This window comes from Nicotiana tomentosiformis, chromosome 6 (genome assembly GCF_000390325.3).
Source record: "Nicotiana tomentosiformis chromosome 6, ASM39032v3, whole genome shotgun sequence".
Taxonomy (NCBI): Eukaryota; Viridiplantae; Streptophyta; class Magnoliopsida; order Solanales; family Solanaceae; genus Nicotiana; species Nicotiana tomentosiformis.
This window is the reverse complement of record NC_090817.1, coordinates 74,214,233-74,231,132: the sequence shown is the minus strand read 5'-3', so window position 1 is coordinate 74,231,132 and position 16,900 is coordinate 74,214,233.

Genomic DNA, 16,900 nt, shown 5'->3' with positions numbered 1-16,900 from the left:
TAAAAAAATTCTTATTTTTATCAGTTTTTAACATAAATGTTTTCCGAAAACACGCCCAGAGTGCGTACGCAAATCGAGGAGGGTAAAAATGAGATTTTTAAGGCTTAAGAGCATAGAATCGAGTTCTAAAACATAAGATGACCTTTTGGGTCATCACATCCACGCTCGAAAATATCAAGTCTCGTTACTTCATCAACCAAACCTGGACATCTATAGTCTGATTGCCTTTCCTCCGCTGGAATTAAATGCTGAACCCCTTAATCATGAACTGAGAAATCCTCTCTTCAAGCCATTCACTGCCTCAACACATAAACGAGAACCTTACCATTACACCAACATTGTGCAATAACAATGCATAGACATCGTAGCAATCCATGCTCAGTCTCGAAACCATAGAAAATATAGATACTGAGCTGGAACAAAAGAACATCCTACCCCAAGGTGACGATAATAGCCTGCCCAAACATGCAGGGAAAAATATCCTGCACCACGTCTGCAGTACCACTACAACTCCTCGACGCCCAATCGATAACAATCGCTTCGCATCGCATAAGATTGAGTAGGAAGGAAATAAAGGCACAAGCACCAATGGAATCAAACCGCACAATGAGGAAATCAAGAAGGGAACAGCTCCTAACAGCCCTGCAGCCTCTCGAAGATAAGTACAAACATCTCCGGACTGATCCGCAAGACTCTACCAGACTTGCTCATGACTCGTGAGACCTAAGTAAACCTAACACTTTAATACCAAGCTATCACGGCCCAAAATCCACTAAAGGTCATGATGGCGCCTAACACCACCGTCGGGCAACCCAACGGTAATTGATCACTTAAGTACTCATTTTATTTTGAAATCATAATTTTCATTGATAATAGTATGAAATAGAATTTACAGGGTAAAGGGTAATATTTTCATGAACTACAATAATGAATAACCCGTAGGAAACCCCAAAACCCGGTGTTACAAGTGCATGAGAATCAACTAGGAAATATAATAAAATACAACATCTGTCTGAAATATAAATTAGACAGGAGAATATAAATAACTCTGATGGAGACTCTGCAGGCTGCGGGTCGTAACATGAATTGTAGTTCACGGTAAAGTCCCGCAATAGCCCCCACTCAGTGCCCAAAAGATCACCATACGTATATGTACCTGCACAAAAAGTGCAGCAAGTGTAGCATGAGTACGTAAATCAATACATACCAGTAAGTATCTATCCTAACCCTAGAGAAAGAGTGATGAAGGGTCGACATCAACACTTACTAGTGGTCCAATAATACAGAAACAGTAGAAGTAAACAGATGTGAGTCAGAGAAAATAAACGAAATAATAAGTATAAATACATGGTAAAATTCTCCTCCCAGCAATAACTCAACTCTCAGCTAGTAGTTACCTCCTCAATCGGAGTACATACATAATGGACCTTACCAGATAGGTCGTCACAGTTCAAATCAGGAAAAGCACACACATATACTGGCTTCTTGCTAATTATTACGCACGATTTCATAAGAGTATTTTATCGAAATGCCGAGGCGTATGACCCATCCATCATAACATTGCCGAACAATAGATAAATCTATTTTATTGCTAAGGCAAACGTCCCGCTCACATGAGAGTGTGGTACATAATCCTGCTGAGGCGTACGGCCCGATGTATCATAATGTGCGCACTGCCGAGGGTCGAACAGCACTAACCATAGATGTATCTATCCTGCCGAGGGGAATGGCCCGATCCCATTAGAATAAGAAGCTTTGACGGGTCCTTGACCCCACTCACGAATAGATGTGTGAGTTATAAATTTTACAGAAAACCTTTCGATGAGAACACATAACGCGGGAGAAATCCGTAAGAGGAGTACAATTATTTCGCGGCTAATCATGAAGCCCGTCGAATCTCTACAATAGCAAATCTATTACTCTACACAAGTCTAGTCTTAAGTCGCAACGTAAAATAAAGGAATTTAATAGGCAAGAGATAACTTAAATAGTACAGTTATAGCATGGCGGGAACCTAGTCTACCCGAACATAAAATGAATCTAGCTACGCATAGACTCTCATCACCTTGTGCATACGTAGTCCCCGCAACAAGTAGCACATAACAAATACATCACTTGGGGGTAGTTTCCCCCTCACAGAGTTAGACAGGAGACTTACCTCGCTCCGAAGTTCCATAACCGGCTCCAAAGCCTCTCTAACACCTCAAACCGATGCCAGTCGATATAAAACTAGTCAAACAATGTGCAAACCAATCAAAATATACTCTAATACCCATAATTAATCAATTTAAACAATTCTCAACTCCGCTCGAAAATTTGATAAAGTCAACCCTCGGGACCACGTGCCCGGATTTCGAACATTTTCGAAGATAAACCTTTCCCATAACATTACTAACCCAAATATATAATTTATTCTTAATTCCATTTCCAAAATCGTTGTCAAAATCTAAAATTATCAATTTTAGGTTTTCTACCAATATCCAACAATTTTCCTAAATTTTCCTCCTTAAATCCGCATATACACCTTACATTTAGCTCACAACAAGTGGAAAATTACTTACGTTGTTTTACATGACGAAAACTCCTAAAAATCGCCCAAGAACCGAGCTCCATAAATCCCAAATGAAAACGATGAAATGAACAATTTGATCCCTTATGTTCTGCCCAATGTTCGCTTATGCGGATCACTTGACCACATTTGAGGTCCCTCTTTTGCGGATTTCCCATCGCTTATGCGATCCAAGACTTCCAGCCCACTTCCGCATTTGCGCTCCCCCATGCGCATATGCGCATCTGCATCTGCGGATATACTTCCGCACCTATGCCCCCAGGCTTCCTCTCCCATTCTCGCACCTATGACACCTCTACGCATCTGCAACCTCGCAGGTGCGAACAACCCTTCGAACTTGCGATCACTGCCCAGCTTCGACTAAACCGTACCTACGACCATTTCTTCGCTTTTGTGGTCAAACTTGCGCAGGTGCGATTGCACCAGAACTGGTGCACTTCTGCCATTCTTTAAGCTTCAACTTGATCCGTTAACCAACTGACACTACCCCGAGGCCCCCTGGGACCTCAACCAAACCTTCCAACAAGTCCTAAAACACAATACGAACTTAGTCGAAACCATGAATCGCACCCCAATTCAAGCTTAATGTACTTTAGAACTTCAAACATCTACATTCGACACCGAAACCTATCAAATCAAGCCCGATTGACCTTGAATTTGCACACAAGTCATAATTGATATTACGGACCTACTCCCATTTCCAGAATTGGAATCCGACCCCGATATCAAAAAGTCCACTTCCGGTCAAACTTCCCAAAAATCATCCAATTTTCAACTTTTGCCAATTGACGCCGAAACGACCTATGGACCTCCAAATCAACATCCGGACACGCTCCCAAGACCAAAATCATCATACAAACCTGTTGGAACCTTCAAATCCCGATTCCGAGATCATTTACTCAAAAGTCAAATCTTAGCCCATTCTTCCAACTTAAAGATTCAAAAATTAGAATTTTCTTTCGAAATCAATCCCGAACTTCCCGAAATTCAATTCCGACCACACGTACAAGTCAATATACTTGAAGTGAAGCTACTCTAAGCCTCAAAACAACCGGTCGGGTCATTACAAATGTAGAAGAAAGTCTATATATATATATATATATATATATATATATATATATATATATATATATATATATATATATTAAATTTGTCTAAGATCTATTTAGATTATGTATAAGATCCATTCAACTACTTCCATTAATAATGTTTCCATTAATAATTTCTAATTATTAATGTTGTCCTAAAATTTCCAAGTGGCTTCATTTTAGCTTTCTACTTGGCTTAATCACAATGCATATTACCCTCTTTTTAATATAATATAGATATTGTCATGACCCAAAATCCACTATAGGTCGTGATGGCGCCTAACGCTATCGTCAGGCAAGCCAATGGTGATTTACCAATTTTATTGCTCATTTTATTACTTTCGAAATCACAAATTTTAATAAGAAGAGAAGATTTACACTTCCAAGTCACGGGAACATATAACATTTGTAATTTATAAAAGAAAAGAAAGGAGGTAATAATGTATGAAACCCTAAGCATCAACTAGTATAACCCCAAAACCCGGTGTCACAAGTGCATGAGCATTTTTCTATGGAGTAGAATAAAAATATAATGTCTATCCAAAATTTAAATAAGACAGGATAAAATAAATAGTACGATGGAGACTCGGTGGACTGCGATGCGTAGCCTGAATTACAGCTCACCTAAAGTCTCCTCAACAGATGTGCCTACGCACCAAGATGATCACCAAATGAACCTGTCAGATCCTGCACATTTAGTGCAGAAGTGCAGCATGATTATATAAATCAACGCATACCCAGTAAGTATCTAGCCTAACCCTGGAGAAGTAGTGACGAGGGGTTGATATCGACACTTACTAGAGGTCCAATAAAATAATATAATAAATCATAACAGATATGAAGTGCACAACGATAGTGGGGTAAATCTATAAATTTCTTAATCTTCCAAATATTTCTTTTAAAGTATAAATTTATCGCTCTTGTAGTCTACCTTAAGAGCTCAGAAAATGCCTAATGCCAATATCAAATAAATAATGAATGCCGTAAAAATGTCGGGCATCAATGGAAGGTTAATCTCGCGAATATTCGGACTACTAGCGATATAACACATGATTCTGTCGAGGTCGATCGGCCCGATCCAGAATAATATTTACACTGCCGAGGGTCGAGCGGCACGAATCATAGATGTATCTAGTATACTGCTGAGGCGTTCGCCACGCTCCACAATAAAGGAAAAAAGTTACCGAATTTTGAGATACGTGTTTACAATACAGTACATGAGCACAAAATGAATATAATCTTTACCGATTCTCAAATAATTCACCCACAACTCAAAGTATTAAGGCTCGACCTAGTATATATATATATATTTATTTCTATATCAAATTCAGTTATAACTTTAAATAACAACTCGACCTTCAAATCCTCAAATTATAGTTTATGAAGTTTCTACAATTTTCTCCAAATTTCCATCTCAAAATACTAATTAAATGATGAAAACAATGATATATTCATGCATATTAACCAAATCCGAGTTAGAATCACTTCCCCAAATGAATTTCTTGAAAAACCCACAAAACATCACCACAAACCGAGCTTCCGAAGTCCAAATGTGAAATAATACTCTAACCCTCATTTATAAAGTACAAAAATCTGATCTCTCATTGTGCTGACCGCACATCCCATGTCCCGCGGCTGCAATCCAAATTGTGTGATCGCACATCCACAGTGACTCTAATACCAGGCTTCAGTAAATTAGCCATAACTTTCTGTACATATTTTAAAATGATGAATGGTTTATTTTTCTGGAAACTAGTCTCAAAGAGCTACAACTTTCATTTTTGGATCATCTCCCAATTCCGTATAGATTAAAAAATATAATCTTCCAAAGTGGGACCATCAAATCTGTAGATTCCCCTTTTTGCGGCCGTAAGAGGAATTCTGCGGTCCGCACATTTCCTTTGCGTTCCGCACATAAGGCTTTGCCTCAGCACTCCAAAATGTGCTCTTCGCACTTCAACTGTTCCAGAACATCAGCAGAGTGCCGAAATTCCCAAACTCGTTCAAAACTCACCCCGCAATGCACCCGAGCCACTCGGGACCCCGTCCGAATATACTAACAAGTCCCGTAACATTACACAGACCTACTCGAGGCCTCAAATCACACCTAACAACATCAAAATCATGAATCGCACCTCAAATCGAACTTAATGAACTTTGAATCTTCCAACTTCCAAAATGCATGCCGAAATGTATCAAATCAATCCGGAATGACTTTAAATTTTGCACACAAGTCATAAATGACATAACGAAGCTACTGAAATTTACAGAACCGAAATTCGAATTCGATATCATAAAAGTCAACTTCAGGTCAAACTTATGAACATTCCAAACCTTCAAATTTCTAATTTTTTCGTCGATTAGTGCCGAGACCTTCTAGAAATATCCAAATGAAATTTCAGGCATACACGCAAGTCCGAAATCATCATACAAACCTATTGGAGCCTTCAAATCCCGATTCTGAGGTCGTTTACTCAAAAGTCAAACCTTAGTCAACTCTTCCAACCTAAAGCTTCTGAATCAACTCCGAACTTCCCAAAAATCCAATTCCGACCACACGTACAAGTCATAATACCTGAAGTGAAGCTAATCAAGGCCTCAAACCGCCGAACGATATGCTAAAGTTCAAAACAACCGGTCTGGTTGTTATATTCTCCCCCACTTAAACATACGTTCATCCTCGAACGTTCCAAGAACTGTTCTGGAGTGGTCCAAAATCACTGTTTAATACCTCGGGCACCTACCCATGCCACCACAACCCAATGGAGCACATTATCTCGAGCCAGACTGAAGATCCTCCCTATAACCTTAGCTAATAAGCTTTAGAACCGAATTCCAACTTCTGAATTTCTTTACAAGACCTGATTCTAACACACGAACACCATATCAATCACCACACACTGTACCAAAACATGATCATGCAGCTATGTTGAAAACATGACCACAATAGCTGGAATTTCACGAATTTGATGCCCGCAATATGCCTCATGACTCATATAAGTCTTATTCCAACTCTCAAAATACTGCCACGACGGCAAAGATGTGTAGAAATTAATAATCACCTACCGAATCACCAGATCATAGAGTCTCTCCTCCTGACAAGAACCATTACCTCATTCTGAACTGAATAACGATATTCGATCTTTAATATACCCTACATAACTCCGTTCGCACTGATCCCAGGTCCGATAACCTCATCTCACCCAGTCCAAGCTGCTCAGGAAATAAGCCATCTCAGACACTGCCAAAAGAAATCTCATATGACGCCCACAATGCACCAATAAGCTACAAACTCTAATCTGATACATAAGGAAAAAAGAACTCTAGAAAAGGACTACCCAGCCCGCATAACGAACAAAATAGCCAAATAGATGCTGTGAACCTACCTCAGATATGAAAAATAAGACACACAAAATGAGTGTAAGGATCTATGCTCAACATCTCGTTATTGCGGCATTCAATCCGATCCAACATGACACTGTTATGGCGTGCAACCTGATCCAAACATGACAATGTTACGGCGTGCAACCCGATCCACATAACATGCCCGTGGCGGCATGCCACCCGATCCAAACAATATACCCGTGATGGCGCGCCACCTGATCCACACATAACAATCAAGAAGAAAACACACATCAAGTTGTAGTGCTTATACTTATGAAATGCCCAAATATCGACCACAAGCACGCCAAGTGAATAATACAAACCTTGGGGAGACGGATAACTCCATACTCTATGAAACCCAAGCACAACTAAGGTGCAATAAATAACCTGCATATCGAGAGCCATCCTGCTCACATAACACCACAAGCTACACGAGACCTCAACACATGTGCGAGTAATCATGTTGTCTCACAACCCACATGGCACAATAGAGATTTACATGGAATAGCTGATGGCAGGAATAATGTAACGACCCGACCGGTTATTTTTCCTTGTAGATTCCCGTTCCCCCAAATAAGACACCTCATATGTTCTTTTACTATTTTATGACTTGTGGGGATGGTTAGTCCGGGATTCAGAAGGGTTCGGGTTGAAATCAGAACACTTGGTTCCTTAATTGACTTTTAAAAGGCTAAGTTTGACTTTGGTCAACATTGTGAGTAAACAACCTTGGAACTGGGATTTGATATTTTCAACCGGTTCGTATGATTATTTTGGACTTGGACGTATGTTTGGACCGAGATTTGGATGACCTGGGAGCGTTTCGACAATTAATATTGATAGTTGGCACCTTGAAGGTTTAAAAGTTTTTTAAATTTCGTTTGGAGTAAGTTTTGGTGTTGTCGAGGTCCGTTTGGGATTACGAGCCTGAAAATAGTTCCGTATGGTGATTTGAGACTTGCACACAAAATTTTGGGTCATTCTGAGTAGTTTAAGTATGTTTCGACGCGTTCGGAGTAAGTTGGAAGAACTTGAAGTTCGTAAGTTGATTCAATTTGGTTTGGGGTGTGATTCTTAGTTTTGATGTTATTTTATGCATTTTGAGGATTTGAGCGAGTTCGTTTTATGATGTCAAACTTGTTGGTATATTTGGGAGGGGGCTCGGGGGCCTCGGGTGTTAATCGGATGAGGCGCGAAACTCAATTGGACTCGAAAGGACAGCTGAAGCACCAGGTTTTTGGTGTAATCGCACCTGCGGAAGGCTAGCCGTAGGTGCGAGCTTGCAGAAGTGCGCTATGGACCGCATAAGTGGTGCAGCACAGGCTGCCCAGTGATCACAGAAGCAGCGAAGGGACCGCACCTGCGGAGGTGCAGGTGCGAAGAAGAGAATCGCAGAAGCGGCTTTGGGCATTGGCCAGTGGTCCACAGAAGCGGGGGAAAGAAGCGCAGGAGCGGGACTGTAGAAGTGGTATCCCATCCGCAGAAGCGAAACCAGCCAGCCTTAGGCACTTCTGCAGAAGCGGACCTTGGTCCGCAGAAGCGATGCCACAGATACGGCCCAGCGACCGCAGGTGCGGAATCGCTGGAGGCAGAGTGGTCCTTTTAAAACAGGACTTAGGCTATTTTGAGTTCATTTATTTCACACTTGGGCAATTTTGGAGCTTCAAAAAGGGGGCTTTCTAGCTCATTGAGGTAAGTAATTTCTATGCAATATGGGGTTAATACATAGATTATGGGTAGATTTAACATGAAAATTTGTTAAAATTATGGGTTTAGATGAATAACCCTAGGTTTTGATAGAAATGATATTTAACCACGAAAATGGTAATGGAATTGAGTGAAAACTATATATTTGAGTTTGTGAAGTTATGGGTAACAACTTTCTTTGAAAATTTTCGAAATTCGGGCACGTGGGCCCGGGGATGAATTTTAGGGATCCTTAAATTGGGGTTGGGTAATCACTCTAATAGTTAGAATATGAATTTTTGAACATATATTAATCGATTTATACAACATTTGACTAATTTCGGATTGTTCGGCACCGAGTTGAGGCTTTGGAGTGAATTTGAGGCCGGAAAGTGAGCTTTGAGATGAGGTAAATCTCTTGTCTAACCTGGTAAGAGGAAATTTATCCCATAGGTGATTTAAATCAATGGTTGCTTCTAATTATGGGGGCTACATACGTACGAGGTGACGCGATTCCATGCGTAACTACTAATTATGATTATGTTCGGGTAGTCTTAGGACCTAAATAATGAATTATTTGAGATGTTTGCACCCTACTTTCTAATTAAAGGACCTAAATTATATTGGGACTTTTTAGAGGAATTGTGAAATATCGTTAATGGAATTTGTATTACATTGTGTATTATCCTTTAATAACGTTTAAGTCAAAAGCTTATAAAGTATCCTCTCTTCTTGTGAAGTGGGCCGAATGCCTTGGCAGTTGATAGATGCATCTATGGTTCGTGCCGCTCGACCCTCGGAAGTGTACATATTATTCTGGATTGGGTCGTATGACCTCGGCATAATCGTGCTTGATAACTCTCGATGTGTAATCATATACTTGATATCCTTCCCTGACTTGAGAGGCAAAATATTATAAGATGGAAATTTATTTGGAACTTACCATGTGTGAAAGGTTTATTTCCTTTTGCTTATTATTGAGTTATTGTTATTATTTACATAATTCGTGCTCATTTAGAATCCTGTATTTCTTTATTGTTAGCCCATAGTAAGTGTCGATGTCGAACCCTGGGTTCGTCACTACTTCTTTGAGGTTAGACTTGATACTTACTGGGTACATATTATTTATCTACTCACGCTACACTTCTGTACTAACTGTGCAGGATTTGAGGCAGGTGCATCTGGCGGTCCTACCGGTTCACGTCCCAGATATCCGAGGCCTAGTGGTGAGCTGCTTCCCGAGCCATTCTGCAGCCCCTAGAGTCTCTCTTTTGTATTTATATTATGTCTACTTTATTTCGGACAGTAGTTAGAGTTTTGTATATTCTAGTAGTTGTTCATACACTTGTGACACCAGATCTTGGCATACACTCTAGTAGACTTTATGGTTTTGGGGTATTTACATATTTATGCTTGCATTTAGATGCTTTCATTTTTAATCATTTGATTCTCTATTTCTCAAATTTCTAAACAAATGGGATTTAATTACTTGGAAATCGTTTAAAAAAGGAAATCACGTAGTAAATGGCATAGTAGGCTTTCCTAGCGGCGCTGTTAGGTGTCATCACGGCCTATAGTATAAATTGGGTCGTGACAACATAGTATCATAGTGCTAGGTTCACGTAGGCCTCACAAGTTATGAGCAGGCCTAATAGAGTCTTACGGATCGATACGGAGACGTCCGTACATATCTTCGAGAGGCTATTGAGTGTTAGGAAACTACTCTTTCTTCATCTCCTATCATGCAGTTGATGTGGTACAAAGTATTTTTCTTTCATTCTCTCACAGATGGTGAGAACATGCGTAGCGGATGTACCAAACCATGGAGGAGCTGCTCTCCCTGTTGCTAGAGGCCGAGGCTGAGGCTGAGGGAGGGCTCCAGTTCGTAGTAGAGGATGATGGCATCCTAGAGTTGCTCCAGTTACACCATCAGTGGATCCAGTAGAGGATCCCATTATTAAGGAGCAGGGTGAGGTGCCTACAGTAGGACCAGCACCGGTGGATTTCATGTCCGCACCTGAATTCTAGGAGGTCATTGGCCGTATGCTATGGTTCATGGATTCTATGACTTAGACAGGTTTATTTCCAGCAGACCTTGCCATATCTCAGGTAGGAGGGGGAGCACATACCCCTACCGCTCAAGCTCCAGGGCACGCAGCTGCCGTATATCAGACCCCGGATGCACTACCCGTGGGCGGAGCTCAGCCAGTTACAACAGCTATACCTGAGCCCATCCCAGCTGCAGTCGGCGATCCGCATAGGCTATTGGATAGATGGACCAGGCTACAACCTCCTATCTTTGGAGGTGAGCGACACGAGGACCCCCAGGACTTTATTGACCCGTGTAGGGACAGACTGCACAACATGAGGATATTGGAGTCTCATGGGGTGGATTTTACTACATTCTAGCTGGAGGGCAGGGCCCGTAGGTGGTGGAAATCATATCTTCTCAGCAGACCAACATATTCTCCTCCCATGACTCGGGACCAGTTTACACGCCTCTTCTTGGACATGTACATTCCACCCTCTCAAAGGGAAGAGTTGCGATTTCAGTTTGAGCAGCTTCAGCAGGGCCAGCTGTCAGTGACTGACTATGAGGCAAGATTCTCTGAGTTGTCTCATCATGCACTTATGATACTTCCAACTGATGCAGAGAGAGTACGGAGGTTTGTTGCCAATTTGCACTCAGGTAGCTAGGCCACTATGGCTCGAGAGGTGGAGATGGGGACTTCTTACGAGCTAGTTATAGAGATAGCTTGGACGATCCAGGATGCATGTTAGCATGGTCGGGAGTAGGCTATGAGGGATAAGCGTTCTGGTATTCTGGAGAGTTCAGTGGTGCCCCGACTAGGGGCGGGGGTCAGTTCGTGAGGGGTCAGTCTAGCAGGCCCACATATCCAGCACCGCCACCTCCTCGGGGTGCTCCAGTATGATCTTATTTCAGTGCCATGCTAGAGAGTTCTTATCACCTGCCAGCTATTCAAGGATTCTCCAGTGGGTATTCAGGCAATCAGGGTCAGACTTCAAGTCAGCAGTCCACCGTACCAAGAGATTGTTTCGAGTGCGGGGATCTCAGTCATGTGCGGAGGTTTAGCCCCAGGCTTCGGGGGCAAGGCAGTACAACAGGGTTAGCAACCTATTATTCCAGCACCAGCTGCCCCACCAGCCGTCTGACCGCCTAGAGGCAGAGGGCAGGTGGGTAGGGGTCGCCCTAGAGGTGGAGGCCAGCCAGGAGGCACTCCCTCCAGATTCTATGTCTTTCTAGCCCGACCAGATGCAGTGGCCTCAGATGCCGTGATTACTGGTACTATTTCTATCTACAGTAGAAATGCTTTGGTACTATTTGATCCAGCGTCTAAATATTCATATGTTTTATCTCTGTTTGCTCATTACTTGGGTGTTCCTTGTAAGTCCTTGGGTACTCCTGTGTTATGTGTCCACACCAGTGGGTGATTCTGTTTTTCTGGATCAGATCTATCGGGCTTGCATTAATACATTTTGTGGTTATGAGACTAGAGTGGATCTTCTGTTACTTAATATGACCGACTTTGATGTCATCCTGGTATGGATTGATTATCTCCATATCACGCCATCCTTTATTTCCATGCCAAGACTGTTACCTTGGCAATGCCAGAGTTGCCTAGATTGGAGTGGAAGGGTACATCTGTCAGTACACCTAGTCGGGTTATTTCTTTTCTAAAGGCTCGACACATGGTCGAGAAGGGTTGCTTGGCTTATCCAACCTATGTTCGGGATACTACCACAAAGACTCCAGCAATTGATTCAGTGCCTGTGGTCCAGGAGTTCTCCGATGTGTTTCCTTTTGACCTTCCAAGCATGCCACTAGATCACGATATAGATTTCTGTATTGATCTGGCTCGAGGTACCCAGCCTATATCTATTCCACCGTACCGCATGGCTCCAAGAGAGTTGAAGGCAATGAAGGAGAAGCTGGAGGAGTTGCTAGAAAAAAGGTTTATCAGACCGAGTGTATCGCCTTGGGGTGCACCAGTGTTATTTGTGAAGAAGAAAGATGGGACTATAAAAATGTGCATTGATTACCACTAGTTGAACAAAGTTACATTAATAACAAGTACCCGTTGCCGCGTATTGTTGACTTGTTCGACCAGTTGCAGGGTGCTAGGGTGTTCTCTAAGATCAACTTGAGATCGGGGTACCATCAGCTGAAGATTCGGGATTCCGATGTCCCGAAGACAACTTTCCGGACTAGATATGGCCATTATGTGTTTCTAGTAATGTCATTAGGCTTGACTAATGCCCCGGCGGTGTTTATGGATTTGATGAACAGGGTGTTCAGGCCATATATTTATTTGTTTGTCATTGTCTTCATTGATGACATTTTGATCTACTCGTGTAGCATGGAGGAGCATGAGCAGCATTTGAGAATGGTAATTTCGACCTTGCGGGAACAGAAGTTATATGCTAAGTTCTCCAAGTGTGAGTTCTGGCTAGATTCGGTGGCATTCTTGGGACATGTTGTATCAGGCGAGGGTATTAAGGGTTATCCCAAGAAGATCGAGGCAATTCAGAGTTGGCCTTGTCCTACCACCGCGACTGAGATCAGGAGCTTCCTGGGTTAGCAGGTTATTATCATTGGTTTGTGGAGGGCTTCTCATCTATTGCATCACCCTTGACTAGATTGACCTAGAAGGGTGCTCTGTTCTGATGGTTCGATGATTGCGAGGCGAGCTTTCAGAAGATCAAGACCGTATTGACTACAGCACCAGTGTTAGTGTTGCCTTCCGGTTCAAGGATGTATACTATGTATTGCGATGCTTCACGTGGTTTAGGTTGTGTACTGATGCAGGATGGGCGAGTTATTGCATATGCTTCACATCAGTTGAAGCCCCACGAGAAGAATTACCATGTACATGATTTGGAGTTGGCCGCCATTGTTCATGCTCTTAAGATCTAGAGGCATTATCTTTATGGGGTTTCCTGCGAGGTTTACACCGATCATCGCAGCCTGCAACATTTGTTCAAGCAGAAAGATCTCAATTTGAGGCAGCACAGGTGGTTTGAGATACTGAAGGATTATGATATTACCATCCTTTATTATTCGGGCAAGGCGAATGTAGTTGGAGATGCCTTGCGCAGCAAGGCAGATAGTATGGGCAGTTTGGCATTCATTTTAGTGGAGGAGAGGCCACTAGCTTTGGACATTCAGTCCTTGGCTAACAGACTTGTAAGGTTGGATATTTCAAAGCCCAGCCGAGTTCTTGCATGCATCGTTGCTCAGTATTCACTATTCGAGCAGATCAAGGCTCGCCAGTTTGATGATCCTCACTTGTTGTTCTCAGAGAGATGGTAATACAGGGTGGTGCCAAGGAGGTTACTATCGGTGAGGATGGTGTTTTGTGACTCCAGGGTCGCCTTTGTGTTCCTAATGTTGATGACTTGAGGGAGAAGATTCTAGAGGAGGCACACAACTCTCGGTATTCTATTCATGCAGGTGCTACAAAGATGTATCGTGACCTGAGGAAACATTATTGGTGGCGGCGGATGAAGAAGGACATAATTGAGTATGTTGCGAGGTGTCTAAATTGTCAGCAGGTTAAGTATGAGCATCATAGGCCAGGTGGCCTACTCCAGCAGATGACTATACCTGAGTGGAAATGGGAGCACAATACTATAGACTTCGTAGTTGGGTTGCCGCGGACCTTGTGGAAGTTTGATGCATTTTGGGTCATTGTCGACAGGCTGACCAAGTCGGCACACTTCATTCGAGTTATGACCACGTATTCGTCAGAGAGATGTGCCCATATTTATATTCAGGAGATTGTTCGGTTGCATGGTGTGCATGTTTCTATCATATCAGATAGGAGCCCTCAGTTTACTTCACATTTCTGGAGAGCAGTACAGAGCGAGTTGGGGACCCGTGTAGAGCTTAGCACAACCTTTCATTCGCAACTGTCAGATCTTGGAGGTTATGCTCAGAGCATGTGTGATTGACTCGGAGGGCAGTGGGATCGATTCTTGCCTTTGACCGAGTTTACTTACAACAACATTTATCAGTCCAGCATCGAGATGGCTCTATTCGAGGCTTTATATGGTCGGTAATGTCGTTCTCCCATCGAATGGTTTGAGCCCGGCGAGGCTAAGTTATATGGAATTGATTTAGTGAAGGATGCCTTGGACAAGGTAAAGTTGATTCAGGAGCGACTTTGCACAGCACAGTCCAGATAGAATAGTTACGCGGATCAGAGGGCGCGCGATTTATCTTTTATGGTGGGCGAGAAAGTTCTCTTGAAATTCTCGCCAATGAAGGGGATCAAGAGGTTTGGAAAAAAGGGCAAGTTGAGCTCAAGGTTTATAGGCCCATTTAAGGTGTTGAGACGAGTTGGGGAGGTTGCTTATGAGCTTGCCTTGCCTCCCAGTCTATCGAGAGTTCATCCGGTTTTCCACATGTCTATACTCTAGAGGTATCATGCTGACAGGTTGCATGTGTTAGACTTCAGCACGGTTCAGTTGGATGAGAGCCTGGGTTATGAGGAGGAGCCAGTTGCCATTTTTGATAGGCAGGTTCACCAGTTGAGGTCAGATTTCTGCGGTAAAAGTTCAGTGGAGGGGCCAACCAGTCGAGGAGGCGACTTGGGAGGCCGAGGAGGACATGCGGAGCAGATATCCACACCTATTCGGCACTTCAGGTATGATTCTAGACCCGTTCGAGGATGAACATTTGCTTAAGAGGTGGAGAATGTAACGACCTGACCGGTCGTTTTGCCTTCTAAATTCCTGATCCCCTAAATATGACTCCTCGTATGTGCTTTTACTATATTATGACTTGCGGGGATGGTTAGTCCGGGATTTGGAAGGGTTCGGGTTTAAATCGGAACACTTTGTTCCTTAGTTGACTTTTAAAAGGCTAAGTTTGACTTTTGTCAATATTTTGAGTAAACAATCTCGGAACCAGGATTTGATGGTTCTAATAGGTTTATATGATGATTTTGGACTTAGACGTATGTTCAGACCGGGTTTTGGATGACCCGGGAGTGTTTCGATGCTTAATATTGATAGTTGGCACCTTGAAGGTTTTAAAGCTATTTAAATTTGGTTTGGAGTAGGTTTTGGTGTTATCCAGGTTCGTTTGGGATTTCGAGCCTAGGAATAGTTCCGTATGGTGATTTGAGACTTGCATGCAAAATTTGGTGTCTTTCCAAGTAGTTTAAGTATGTTTCGGCGCGTTTGGAGTAAGTTGGAGGAACTTGAAGTTCATAAGTTGATTAAATTTGGTTTGGGGTGTGATTCTTAATTTTGATGTTGTTTTATGCGTTCCGAGGGTTCAAGTGAGTTCGTTTTATGATTTCAAACTTGTTGGTATGTTTGGGTGGGGCCTCGGGAGTTAATCGGATAAGGCGCGAAACTCATTTGGACTCAGAAGGACAGTTGAAGCACCAGGTTTCTAGTGTAATCGCACCTGTGGAGGGCTAGCCGCAGGTGCGAGCTCGCAGAAGCGAGCCATGGACTGCAGAAGCGGCGCAGCACAGGCTGCCCAGTGATTGCAGAAGCGGTTTTGGGCATTGTCCAGTGGTCCGCAGAAGTGGGGGAAAGAATCGCAGGAGCAGGACCGCAGAAGCAGTATCCCGTCCGCAGAAGCGAAACCAGCCAGCCTTAGGCACTTCCGCAGAAGAAGACCTTGTTCTGCAAAAGCGATGCCGCAGATGCGGCCCAGCGACCGCAGGTGCAGAATCGCTGGAGGCAGAGTGGTCCTTTTTAAAATGGGACTTAGGCTATTTTGAGTTCATTTATTTCACACTTGGGCAATTTTGGAGCTTCAAAGAGGGGGATTCCCACCTAACTAATTGAGGTAAGTAGTTTCTATGCAATATAAGTATAATACATAGATTATGGGTAGATTTAACATGAAAATTTGTGAAAATTATAGGTTTAGATGAATAACCCTAGGTTTTGATAGAAATGAGATTTAACCACGAAAATGGTTATGGAATTGAGTGAAAACTATATATTTAAGTTCGTGAGATTATGGGTAACAACTTTCTTCAAATATTTCCGGAATCCAGGCACGTGAGCCCGGGGATGAATTTTAGGGATCCTTCAATTGGGGTTGGGTAATCACTCTAATAGTTAGAATATGAACTTTTGAACATATATTAATCGATTTATACAATATTTGACTGGTTCCGGATTGTTC